At 36.7% G+C, this 14,122-nt stretch overlaps 1 long non-coding RNA gene across 2 annotated transcripts; it reads left to right on the plus strand.

Annotated features, from left to right (window-relative positions):
- Nucleotides 1–4,905: 4,905 nt before the first annotated feature.
- On the plus strand, nucleotides 4,906–10,814 carry LOC133272614 (uncharacterized). 2 transcript variants are annotated; one of them, XR_009744486.1, is made up of 3 exons: nucleotides 4,906–5,001; nucleotides 10,193–10,331; nucleotides 10,410–10,814. It is a non-coding gene; the product is annotated as an uncharacterized LOC133272614 (long non-coding RNA). The 2 variants fall into 2 exon arrangements; XR_009744485.1 differs by lacking the exon at nucleotides 4,906–5,001 and adding an exon at nucleotides 9,990–10,082.
- The last annotated feature ends 3,308 nt before the right edge of the window (nucleotides 10,815–14,122 follow it).

Below are 14,122 nucleotides of genomic sequence, written 5' to 3' on the forward strand. Positions count from 1 at the left end.
TTGCATTCACTCTCAACTTGTGTTCTCTCAAAAATCCCTTTGCTGGTTGTCCTTATGGGTGAAGTACACTGATTCTTTACTCTGAAATTTTGTCCCCATCTTCTTGCTCAAGATTCTACTGCAGAAATGCTCATACTTTCTACATCCTGGATTTTACATAATGGATGATTTGCTCCTTTTTGTATAATGATGGATTAATGCTGTAAAGATATGAAAGCTAACTGTCAAAATATTAGAATAGTTTTGAATTTTTTAAGAGAAACTAGACTTTTAGAGTTGTCCTGTATGACAACATGTGTCTGACAGTGATAGGACCAAAATTAATGACTAAGTAGTTAATATCCTGAATGGCAGAAATATAGCAAGACTAGAAGTAATACCTTACAGACACACTTCCACTACTACAATGTGAAATGTACCTAGAGGTCAAACCTTTTAAAAACGAAAACTTCAAAGAACCTGATATCTGCTTAGGTACCTAAGGACATTGAACAATTTTCAAAGCACTCACGAAATGATGGCTTGATGAAACATGTTGAAAATCTGAGAGGAAAGCAATTTCTAACATCATTAGGAAATGAAGACTTAGGCTTTTTTTTTTTTTTTTTTTAAACCTTGGACATAGCATCCCATCATAATTTACAACATAGCAAGATCATTATTGTCTGGACAGCAAGTGTAGGAAAATGGTATTTTCCCATGGTACTCTGCCCATTTGGCCAAAGGAGATTTTCCCGTATCTTAGAACCACATTGTATAGACAGAAGTAGTTGAACTGTGGAAATAATGATTCACAGATGTCTGAGAATTTGCTTCAGACACTGGGGAAGATACATAAAATGTGCATTGTGTGAGCTCTACTAGGCTTTTCCCTAATGGCATGAGTTAAACTTCTGAGTACCTAACATTTTTCCCTAACCATGCTTTTAGTATAGGTTATACACTACTATATTCTACTATATTATACTTTTTTTCATTTGTCACATGTGGTAAGAGCACAAAGGCTCCATTGTTGCTAAGCTTAAACTTCCTCCCTATTATTACCACAGTACCTACAAACTGAGACATAGCAGACAATCTGCAAGTCATATTTACAGGCTTTGTTCTGCCTCTTCCTTCTTAAAATTACTTTTTTCTTTTTTTCTTAGTAGTGATGAAGATGCTTCTTTATTTCTTTAATAATTGGTGCTGTCAATTATTTTCTTCAAACCAGAATATGCTGGTTGTCAAACTGGTTATCCATTACTTGGATGCTCTAAAGCAACCAGTGGGGCACTTTTTCTTTCTCTTAGGCCTCTTTGTGTCTTGGTGCTCCCCCAGGATCCATGTGCACCTCAGTCTCTTAGCTCCACCAAACTGCTTCAGGTTCTTCTGATTGCTGGTCATTTTCACTCTTGTATTGCCACTGGTGAGATTACACTGCCGCAGTTCCAACAGTCCAGCTAGAATTGAATAGGATTTTAACTAGTAATGTGAGTGTTGACATAGCCATTGTTTGTGGCATTGAAATGTAAATAAATTCCTCCTTCCTTGTTGGTTTCAGGTCAGAAAACAACAGCAGCCTCTCCTTCTGCCCAAGTCTCCATCATCTTTTTTTTCTTTTTTTTTTGTAGTCACAAAACTCATCAAATATCTTTGTGAGCTGATCCATTGTCTAGGGAATTCTCCTGGCAGTACCTCTTCTTGACCCCTTTTTTTTTTTCCCATTGAGATGATAAAACCACTTTTTGTTTCTCATTTTTACCCACCATGGTCAGTTCTTCATGCATGTCTTTTCCCTACTTCCACTGCTTCCATACTCCATAACAATATTTTTTCTTTTTTTTTTTTTTCTCTGGAAAACATATCCTTCCTTGTACATAAGGGTCTCTGGAAGGATCTTTCTGCTGCTGTCTTGCTGCTGTTTTGTTTTCCTGTTAATCACATTCTTCATCTAGCTGTGGATCTCGTTGGACTGACCATTGCCACAACAATTTATACAGTACGTTCTGGGAAAAAGCAGGAGAACTCTGTTGCTCTGAAATTAAATTGGCACTTTACTATTTAGAGAGGCACTGTGAATGCAGTTACCATTTTTTCTAGGTGCTTCCTGCTGCCTCTACCAAGCATCATCCCCCTGGAAGATACAGAATGGTGTGTGTGGGGTGTGTATCTGGTGTTCAGATTGTAGTTTATTGCAGCCAAGTGCACTATAAAAAACAGACCAGATGACTGGCAATCTATAAGCAGGTCTTTTTCTCTGCTGACTAAAAAGGGGGCCTAAGCAATTAGATCAGATGAAGATGTCTACCCTGTCAAAAGTGTGATGAGATAAATCCCATCAATATTAGCTGTGATGGATAGCCTTTACTTCACAGCTGCCATTAAAAAACATTTAAAGATATTTAAAAGAACCTTAATAAAAGGTGTTGTGAGGCAAAACACAACTACTCTTAACATGTTGTAATTGCATACTTCAGTATGTCTGGCAGATAAGGCACCTATTGTTCCTTAACGCACGTGAGACGAATAGCACATTTAATTACCCTGTATGTCAAAATTAATGCAGATCCCAAAGCAGGCAGTGTCAATACATTTAGGTATATAGCAATTATAGTGCAGCCAGAGCCACTTAATGTACAGGATTGAAAACAGAAACTAAACAAACATGAAGAAAGGATAAAAAAAGCATGGATCAGTGCTTCAAAGAATAACCTTATAACCTTAGGAAAGCAGGAGTTGTTCATTAGTACTAGGCTGCAAGTCCAAATAAATATGTAACCTCTCAAAAGTGTTCAGACCAACCCCAGAGCCTGTTAGGCCTTGTTGTTTCAGAGACCTCAGAAAGGTGAAGGTGAGCTCTTGACACAATGCTTTTCATTTGAATTCACTTCCTGCTCTCTCCTTTACTGGAGGTAACTTCCCTTGGTACCTCAGCTGGCTTTCTTCACACAGAATGATTCGCTATTTGCATTTTGGTTCTAATACTGAATTCGCCTAACATGATTCAATCTTATTTTCCCCATGGTACCATTAATATTTTAATTTAATCAGAATTTCAGAAACTTGTTTGCCATCCAGAGCAACTTGGTTACCTGTCAGCCTCCATCAGCTTGTCATATTAGAGGTGATTGTTCCTTGAATCTAATCTACTTTAAATGATTTCGTTGGGTAGAGGTCTATAAATCATTTGAGAATGGGTCTGACAGATGAAGGCTTAGGTAAGTAAACAAATCAGGCTTGCTTTACTTTAGGCAGCAATGAACTTGGCTTTATCAACTTCTCATTGATTTCTGCACTCCAAAAGGTCAAAAAAATCTCTTTAACATAAGAACATTATTAATATAAGTACAGTATTACAACCAACCATAATTAAGATAAGTCCCAACATTCAGTGATGAGGCTGACTTAAGAACATTGCAGACTGCATTTCAATAAAGCCTGTTATGCAGTTTGAATTGATGAATTCATTTCCAAAAGGTTTACTTTCTTCTTTCCAATCAAAACAGAAATTAACTAATTAAGCAATCCGGAGTCCCTCTGGATTTTGAGCTAAGTTTATAAAGGATAATATGATAAGGCTTTAGCTGGGAGTCTAATGTACAGTATATTATTTGAATCTTACAGTATGTTCACATTTACTTACCTAAATTGGGGTTACAAAAAAAAAGAATCTGGTTGCTGTGAAATGTTGCTGAGGAATCAGACATCACATTGTGATTCACTTCAGACATGTGCTGGGGCTGAGTTAATCAGTGATTGTCAGCATGAAGCTGGCAATAACAAGGTTATGCAGAGTTATGTAACATAAGCACATTTTGTCATAGTCTCCAGATTTCAAACAATACTCGTACATGTGCCTTGGAAGAGCTGTCTCCTTCAGCATGGGCAAGGGGGAAAGCTCTGCTCTCTGCAAGCGATCTCAACCTGTAGATGATAGGCAGAGGAAAGAAGTGAAAAATAGGTGTAAATAATGAGACAAAAACCCCTCATTTAGTTAATTAATTGTTTACACAGTTGACAGAAATACTAATGAGAAATACATAAGGAGAGATCCTGCAGCAATTTTAGATGCCCTTAAAACAGAAGGTAAATCAACAACCAGAAATCAACATCGGTAAATCAACATGCCCAGCATAACCCCCTCTTCTCCTAGATCTGTTCCACAAAAGGGAATAAATGCTTATTTCTGTTTCTCATTAGTCTACAAAATGGAATTCAGATAAAACATGCATATAATAAGAAGTTTAAGGAATGTTTTCCTTAGAAAAGCTGATTTGGCTGCACTGGCACCTCCTGCCACATCCATGGATCAATGGAAATTGGACAGTTAAACAGGCAAACATGCCCATTGGAGTATGTAGCTACAAAGTTTGAACTCACCAAAAAGGGATCAACTGTCCTCAAACCTCCATGTCCCAGGGAAATGTGCAGAAGGTAAAACGTTTAATAATAATTAATATAACTCTATACATGTTGAAGTAAAATCCCTTCATGCTGATCTCTAAAACACTGCAGATAATTTAGCTTCACATTGGGATGAACTCTTCTTTTTTTGTATATTAATATTCACATGCAAAGTTGTTTGAAGATTGTTACCAAGATCACAAAGTCCATGGGTGTACGAGATTAATGAGATTTACAGTCCAAGCTAAAAGAATTGATAAGGCTGGTGTCACACCCACTTGGTTCGGAACCTCAGCACATGTTATGAAGAAGCTATTTACAGTTGAGATTCCTGGGCAAATTTGCAGGAGTTCATGACATGGCTTAAATTCACATCTCTTGTTTGTAGTAATTGTTTTAAATGCTCTGCTCCAATCCCTTAAAACCATTTAAAAGTAAGGAAATTTTGTTGCTTGGGAAGGCTTCTTTCTGTCTCAGGCAGCAGTTTTGAATTGCAATTTCCAGTTACATCATCATGTCTTTCTACACGTCACCTTCCTGCACAGTAACAAACTGGTAGATAGCGAACTGGGTTGCTACTGGTGATAACACATTGTCCTGCATTGGAGGATGTTGGTGACTGAGGCTGACATGTAGAAAGAAAACGTGTATATTGGCCTGAAAGGACATATCCGCCTCAGCTATTTAAAATCTAGCGTCCTGTAGAAAAGGCACTTGTAGGTAGAAATTTACCCCAGTTCTCATTGATGGGTATGTCAAGACACCCATCTTAAGATGGATGTGTCCTAGAAATGCCCTGTTTCCCCTACCAGCTGCAGGGAGAGTTCGGACCATGCCTAGTCACAAAAGATTTACTCTTAGACTGGATGGCTAAAATTCGTGCGGGAAAAAAATACAAAGAAACAAACCGTTCTGAAGCTATTAAGTATCTGAAGCCAACAAACCAAGTTCTTTGGGTTTCTTTGGGAATAAACTTTCTTGCCCTGGGGTGCTTCCCAGCAACACAGGCAAAAGAAAGAAAAGCCTTGCATTTGGATGATACCGCAATATTCAGGCTAGACTGCAAAAGCATAGAAACATGATTTTGCTTTGGAACAACTTTTCAATTGCTCTAAAATGGTCTTCAGGACTAACCTTGTCAGTTTCTAATATAAATTTATTTGTTTATAGCTTTGATTATATTCATATTTAGGAAAACCATACCTTAGTCACTTAAATGGTTCTACCCCAGTCGGATTTGCTTTAACTTTTCAGTTATAGTCATAAGAGTTAGCACTTGTGAAAAACTATGTAACTTAAAGTCACAGCTGCATCAGCATCAGAAATAATATTTTATTTAAATTAGATGTATATATGGTAGTGACTTCCAATAATTCTATACACTTTTAGTTCTTTTAGCTCATTTGAAAATGGTCATGACTTGAGAAGAATTCAAGTTTTACATAATAATATTAAGCATTATTGCATGGTAATATATGTGGGAAATAAGGAAATAGAACCCTTCAAGACTTCTGTTTCTGATGGACTCAGCTTTAGTTGGTGGTGAGTCCATCTTGGAGCTGGCTGAAACTGGCTTTTTTTGGTCTAGCAAAAATAACATTTACCAACATTAGTTCAAGTGTTTACAATAAAACCCTTTGGTAATGCCTTCAGCATTTCTTAATCAGGAAGATCTCGTTTGAAAACAGAAAACATTCTGATATTCTTGAGTTTTGTTAGCTTTTGCCTTTCAGAAACATTTGGTGGGAAAGAAACCTATGTGAACTGAAGCTCCAACATCTGGCTGTTGATTTGGAGAAAACTCCAGGAACAAACTTGCCAAGAAAGTTTTCAAGCTGACAAGCAGGTATTCTTTATCGCGGAGCCAGGAGACACGGGGGATAGCTCCTCCTAACATGTGTCTCCCCATTGCCACACAAGCCATCCTTTTATAGCCACTGGGCACACATACGTATTCATGAGGCTACGTATGGATTACGTAATTTTCCAGAAAGCTCCCCGCATGCGCACAGAATTGTGGTGGTGGTCTCTGAGGGTCGTTTACTTCTTCCAACAATCTTCATCACTTCTGGCAGCCTTTGAAGCATGCGCAGTAGATGCTCATACCAGTTTAATTGGTTTGTTAGCACCAGAGACATAATAATCCTCCTGTCCTCCTGCTTATCAGTTAGTTTAACTGTAGCCCATCCTGGACACCTGCGGCTCCCAGTTGCTCTTTATCCCTGTGTCCTGTTCTTCCAGACTGTTTTTCTTAAACTATGTCACAACTATAACAACTATAACGATTTATCTTGTGAGAACTCTCAGTATGTTCTCTAGCTGTACTCTATTTTTTTTTCTCTATGTATCGTGCACCTCAGTAATTTTCCATTGCTACTGTTACAAAGCCATCAAACTTAACATACTGAAATCTAATTCTAAAGGTTTCTATATTCCATTTTGTGATTTTGTGCCCCCTTGCCTCACTATCTTAAGCAAAAGTTAAACTGGAGGAAATTTGTATCTTGGTGTTTTGTAAATTTTTTTATGATATCAGTGGAGAGTGTCTAGTAAGTGACATTTATCACTGCTTTCTATTAAAGCCTGCCTGGAAGATTCAGGAAAGTGTTATCAGTGAATGCACATACATAGACTAAAATAAATGGTTACATGCTTTAAATTACAACATTACTTTTGCTTTCATACCTTTCCAGTACCTTCATCAAAGATATGCCTTGGAATTATATTAAACATATGTCATACATGTGCAATGTATACTTTACATTCCATCTCTACCAGGCTTAAAATACAGATCAGAAGATATATTGTAAATTGCTCAGGGCTGTATCCTCCTCAACCTCTTCATTCCAGTGGGAATTTTTTCTGTTTAATTCACAAGGCTTTGGATTCAGGTCCTTATTGTCTTTTTAGCTTTTGCCAGTCAAGAATAAGTTCCTCATTGAATGGTAACCAAAGATGGTATGGGACAAACAATGTGATTGCTAGGTGAGAAACCTGCCTCTTGATGGTCCAGAAACCACCTGATTATACTCCTGGGCTGCTGAAAGGCAAAAGGAATTTTCAGATTTTATATGGGGTTTTCATCACAATGTAAGAGCCAGTTCATCCAGTTCCAAAGTTTATCAACAGGGAAACTTGAAATTGATGAGTTTACTTCTTTTTTTTTCAACTGATATATCTGCATATGTGTTGCACAGTATATTCAATAATAATTTTGGTGATACAATTAGCCAAAGATAACAGTTTTGGTAATATCCTGAGATTTAATAACTAAAATAATACTGGAAAATTAATGCATGTAGCTACACAAGGATTTTATTTAGCCCCCACTGGTTTCACTGTGAGTCATCTTTGCAGCACAGATGATCTATACATTTCTTGTCTTGTGAGGCCAAGAATGCTGGGGGGGGGCTGAACCACAATTATGGTTCTCTGGAGCTATGATGAAATGGGGCTACAATCTTTTAAAAGCTTGAAACACTCATTAAAATTAGTATTCTATATGACAAATAAAAGTATTTGAGGTTTTTTAAAACGTAAATATGCTGTGGGTTTATTTTATTTATTTTTTTCAATAAAATTTGATATTATATGATTGATATGTATGTGGAGATAAATTGTTTACAGCAGTCCTGGTCTCCAATTGAATAACAAAGAAGAAATACTAGTCTGCTTGATTTGGAGCAATTTTCTTTTCTGAATTTGCAGGGAAGGATAAGGAGTGGGACAGAAGCAATTTGGCAACACTATGTTCTTGCTACTATTTTCCTGATGACACAGATATGAATGAAACTGAACCTAGGGAAATTTTGATTCTTATGTTCTCTAAACCTAATGTTGCTATTTTATTATATAAAAATTTAATGCTTATTTTCTCTTGCTGCCAAAAATAGGAATGTATTTCCCTGACTGACACCTTTGTAAATTCACTAAGATCAGCTTTTGTGTTAGAAATGAATAGTGAATGGTTTTAAAACTCAGCTGATGCATAGCTCCTGCAGATCTTTTTTAGGTCAGCTGGTTGTAGTTCTCTTCTCATTTAGTTTCAGCTCAGAGGGATTTTTTTGTTTGTTTATCTTGGTGACGTTTAGTAAGAAAACAAAAACTTTGGGTCATATTCTGCCAATATATTATGCAGAGAACACCCAGAAGCTGTCTGCAGTACTTGATAGACATGATAGGTACAGAGATTGGCAGGACGAACTGGATGATCTAATGAGTTTTCCTTTTTTTCTGTCTAACCTCTAATACATAAATTTAAAGAAGAAAGATACTGACACATTTATCCCTTCAGCCAAAGTGTTGAAAATGTTGGAATGATTGCAAATAGCCTCTGTTTAACAGAGATAACTGTAATTTAGATTTCAGCTTGGATTTTGCAGCAATTGTGCTGAAATGAAAATCATAGGCACTGAAAAGTGTAGATTTCACTGCATGATAGAAAGCATTTTTTAATTTAAATCTTCCCTACTCTTTTTCATGGGAAAATATATATAAGACATCAGAAAAATGTGTCCTTTGCGATACAGTTGGTAATGATAAGATCAGGTTATGAATATATTTCAGTTCTTGTTGACTAATAACATTTTGATATTTATGATGAAAAGGCCGTGGAAGTTTAATATTTAAAATATTAAAATATCAAAAGTGACAATAGGGAGAATAATGTTTTCTAAAATGTGCTCTTCCATGATTATATTTGCTGTGGAGTACAGGTGTCGGCAATTTCTTTCTTAAAAGATTTTTTTATACTCATTTATTTGCTAAGAGGAATTAAATAAGTGACAATCCGTGGGGATTCCTTGCTGGTTTATGTAGTCAGTTGTTACATTTGAAAAAATGACTTTGTAACTCATGATTTCATACTTTGGAAAAGCAGGGTTTTTTTTCTGTTTGTTTTGGGTTTGTTGTTTTTTTTTCAGTGTATGAGCTTGTAGTTTTTGCTGGGCAGATTAGTCCTGGATATTTCAAATACTCTCAAATAACGTATTCTTCTCTTTCAGTGACTGCGTCAAGAACATGACTGCTGCAACATATATCCACATATAGGTGGTCAGCACAGCAGGAAAATGCTAGGACTATAAGACAAATGATAGGTATAAATTATTTGCAAGCTCAGGTAACTGCAATTTGACTTTTTTGAGCATGTAACAGTGCCCCCAGAGAAGAAAGTGTGAATTTCTTCAGATCATTGCATTTTCATGGCCCTGGCATTAAGTAAAGGTAGCAACTCTAGGTTTTTGGATTTCTCTACTCATAAATAAAAGCCATTTTGTTTTTTAAGTCTAATTTTTGCATGAAATATGTATATTCTAATCCTTGCTGAGAAGTCTTCAAGGAATAACAGTGGAGGGTTTTTGGTATAATATTTCATCTCACATGCTTGCAGGAACCATACATCTTTGGTGTTGAAGTTGCGGCACCTATATCAAGGGCTTGCGTATCAAAGCCATGTTCTTCTGTATTCTAGTGTTTAAAAATTTGCTGATCATGACTGACAGGTTTAGAGAGCTAACATGTTCTAGAGTTGTGGGTGATTTATTCCAGAATAACTTAGGTAATTCAGAGAATTTAGCTGCCACAGTCTTCCTTCTCATCACAGAAAAAAAAGTGCCTATTAGGATTGATTGCATTTCCTTTAAGATTTTTCATTAGAGAAGGGACTTCATCCTACAGCGTCCTCAAGTAACAATAATGTAAGTATCTAAATTTTCATTGAAGAAACACAGAGAAAAGTTTTGCAGTTGTAGTTACTTTTATGTTTGCCAAGCTTTTTATATTTTCTTTTCTTTTGTTGAAATGACAGTTCATTGCTAATGGTCCCATACAGAGAACCAAGTCTGTATACAGAGCTCATGAGACAAATAAATGCCTGGCAGGATGAGTGGAAATCGTTCTTACAAGAAGGCATGATATATGACTTGGATGCCACAATCCTCGTACAGGTGAGATCACAGGAAAGTGAAATGCAGACCTGGCGTGGAAGTAGTTCCTACTTGTTTTCAGTATTTTTCTTTTCACAGGCACTGAACCTGGCCTCCCTTATCTCCACTATATAATACCATGATGTTCATAGAAGCAGAAGTATGCAGAAGAGCTAAATGCAGGCACTCAGTTGAAATCTTCTAATCTGATCACAATTTTTTTTTAATTTTTTTTTATTCTTCAGTGGAAATTAACTTCTTTCCCATTATGCTGGTTTTGGTTGGGGTAGGTTTAATTTTCTTCATAGTAGCTATTATGGGGCTGTGTTTTGGATTTGTGCTGGAAACAGTGTTGATGACACAGGGATGTGTTAGTTATTGTTGAGAAGTGTTTACACAGAGTCAAGGCCTTTTCTGCTTCTCACCCCACCCCAACAGTGAGCAGGCTGGAGGCGCACAAGGAGTTGGGAGAGGACACAGCTGGGACAGCTGACCCCAACTGAGCCATGGAAGTTCAGAGCAGTGCTTTCTCCTGGAAATCATACCTGAATGTAAGGATATTACTGGCACAGACATTATATAGGGGTTTTCTTGCGTATGTATCCTTCTCTTTTATCCTGCAATGGAAGTAGTAACATTGTCTTAGTGAATACCTGGTTTCAGTTCTAGGCTAAGTGAAGAAAAGTGTTATTTTCATGTTCAAAAGTAGAAAGTGTAAAGTGAAAAGAAAAAGGTCTTTATTGATGCATATGTAGGTATCTGCGTATATTTGAATTTATATTAAGACATACAGAAACAGCGAGGAAATAGGATAGCTGTCCAAAAGTACCCCTAAACAGTAAAGACTAGAGAGGGAGACCAGTTATATATGTGGAAGGACAAAGCAGGAAACAGAACATGTCTTTAGAAAAAGCTCACAGAGATATTAAAGAAAGGTTTCTAGTTATTACAAGAGTTGAACTGAGGCAGAGTATCTGGAATTACAACCTGTCTAGTTTAAAGCTTAAAATACCTGACAGATTTCTTAACAACTTTACTTGATGTGGGTTTGCCTTTTATATTAAAGGATTGAAGGTGATCCAGTCTTAAGCCTTGGATTGCTTTTAGTTTTGTTTTTATTTTAGGAGCTTTTTGGCTGAAGGAGGTTGTAAAGAAAATTATGGCACTGTCAAGTTCTCCACAAATTCTATTATTTTTATAACACTTTTACTGTTTTGTTTTGATTTAGTAAGTTTTTGAGGGGACGTTACCCAAGAGAAGGAAGTTGTTTCTCCCTCACCTCTTACACTAATCCCTGTGCACTAATACAAAGGACAACTATATTACAGACTTTAGGAGATTTATAACCACTTTGACCACAATGGTTGAAGAGTTTTTTGGTGGTGCATGGTTTAATTTCTAATTACCTCTTCTGCAACATATCCTGTCTCTTTTGAGTGAAACCTTATATTTTGCTGGTTAAAATAAAAAAAAAAAGTTTTGGTTAAATCCATTTTTGTTAGAAAATCCCCTTTTAAATAGGACTTGAAATGCAGAAGTATTGAGCATTTCTAGTTGAGTTTTTAAGACTGTGCAAAGTAACTGAATACAGAATTTAGAATTAGAAGACAGATAGGAACACATGTAAACAGGAACAGAGGACATCTATTCTACCTTTAATATGTGTATTTTGGTATCTCTTCTAACATTTGAGACTGCAGATAGGTCTTTGATTTTTCCACTGATTTCTCCTTAGGAATCTATAAGCCCTTTCCAAATTTTTAAACAGATATCTGGCCAGTCCAGACCGGCCCTGAGGTAGTAAAAGGTAAGAAGTTTCAGCATGGTGTCATCCTATTCTCACAGTTTATTACCAATTCCATTACCAGGGTACATTACAAATCTTTCTCAGGAGTTGCAGGAGGATCACTTTGAAAAGAGGTCAGATCTCTTCTTCTATGTCTAAGCACTCATATTTCTTCATCCAAAAAAAGCTGTCTGGGTATCAATTAAAATATATTTACAAACATTAAACTTTTTCTTTATAGCTTATTAGCAAGCATTTCAATTTTCAGAAAAATTCAACCAGCTTTGATTTGCAGTATCTCTGTTAACCATCTGAAGCAGCAGGCAGCAGCTGAGGATGTTCATGAAGATGATATGCCAAGAACAACAACCACTTGTCACGGTCTCTCAGAACCCTGGTGGTACCCCAGGATGGCTGAACTGGAGGGATAGATTTTTCTCTTGCTTTTGCTTACCAGTTTCTGGCTTGTTGGCAGTCTTACAGACATTGGTGAAGAACTGCCAAAGTAGCTTTGCCCACTGTAGAATAACAGCATGGGCTCAGCCCTCCATTCTTGTGTCCTCCCAGCCCTTTCCAACATGCTTGTCTTCCTTCCAGTGAGGCTTCCTCACAGTGAAAAGACCACAACTATTCAATGTCATGTTTCTGAGGACATCAGCAGTTGAAAAGACCCTTGTTCTTGTGAACTGCCTTCCTTCCCCCTGGATACAGGTGAAATGTCATCTCAGCCCCAGAATATACAGTGAATTTTGTTGAGGATCAACTGATCATCCTGAATTTTCAATCAGCCCCATGATTTTTTAAACCTGTTAAGGGTGTTAGGACTAACAAATCTGCCAGCTCTTCCTCAGGCACCTCCATCTGAGTCCTTGGTCCTAATCCAGGAAACTGTATAAGCATACGGTGATATGCACGTGGAAGAGCAGCGTTGCTGGAAATATGTACAAGTCTAGCATTGAGCAAAAATTTAAATTCTTTCCTGAACTGGAAGTTTCTGATGAAGCAACTCTTTAGTTCATTCATGTTATCATCATAGCCTGATTTAGGGGTATAGAGCAGCTGTACTGTGTAAGTCCTTGGTGCGCTGACTCAAGGCTCAGAGCATAGAGATAATGTGGAACAGCTGGAGGGAAGAAATGATTCTTCCTCATTTTTTCCCCAGATTATTGGAAAAAAAAAAACCACGTTAAAAAGGGAGGAGATTATATACTTTTTGAAACAGTGTATTTAAAATAGCCAGGTTTAACCTGTTATTGAATAATAACAATAAATGTCTGTAAATTCATGTAGCAAGTACATTTGTAACTTCTTGCTTTAAGAGAAAACCATTCTTTTCCTTTAATTTGCTGCTGTACTGGTACAGCCTGTGTAGACACATCATTCCTCTACTATCTACATTTTACTGATGTTTAACATTCTGCATATTTTCCTTCTTGCTGTTATCAGCTGAGGCATGAAAGGTTAATGCTGCTAATTGTACCTCACATATATATATACACATATATTTACATCCATATATGCCATGTCTCAGCTTTGCTGCTGGTGCCAAGGAAAATGTTGGATTCTATTCAGTTTTATTCATATTCATTTTCCTGCCCACTTAACAAAATTACATTCAATGAGCTGTGGGAGAAATTCGCATCAACGGGCTATGTAATGCAATTTCTGGTATATATAAAGGAAGAAAAAGTCCTACATTTTCTTTCATTTCTGTCAAAATCAATCAAATTTTACTGAACTGAACATAATCTCTTAAAAAAAAAAAATCACCCAAGCATTTCCAGTGAAATAAGCCTCTCTTACATGGTAACATGCACATATTTAAGAGGTCTCTGTTTTATTTTTTTTTAATCATGCCTAATTAGTTTTTTTTAATCACCCACACAACTAAGTCTCTTGCCTGCATAATTTATGACATAGAGGGGCCGGTGTCAGAAATCAAATGTTGTAAATTAAAAATAACAAGTTTGAGACTAGTGATTCAATTAAAACCCTAGAAAACATTGGATTATGCATAATTGAGAGC

This window comes from Pezoporus flaviventris, unplaced genomic scaffold, assembly GCF_033815535.1.
Source record: "Pezoporus flaviventris isolate CSIRO_AGI_PZ_B2104156 unplaced genomic scaffold, CSIRO_AGI_Pfla_v1 ptg000030l, whole genome shotgun sequence".
Classification (NCBI taxonomy): Eukaryota; Metazoa; Chordata; class Aves; order Psittaciformes; family Psittacidae; genus Pezoporus; species Pezoporus flaviventris.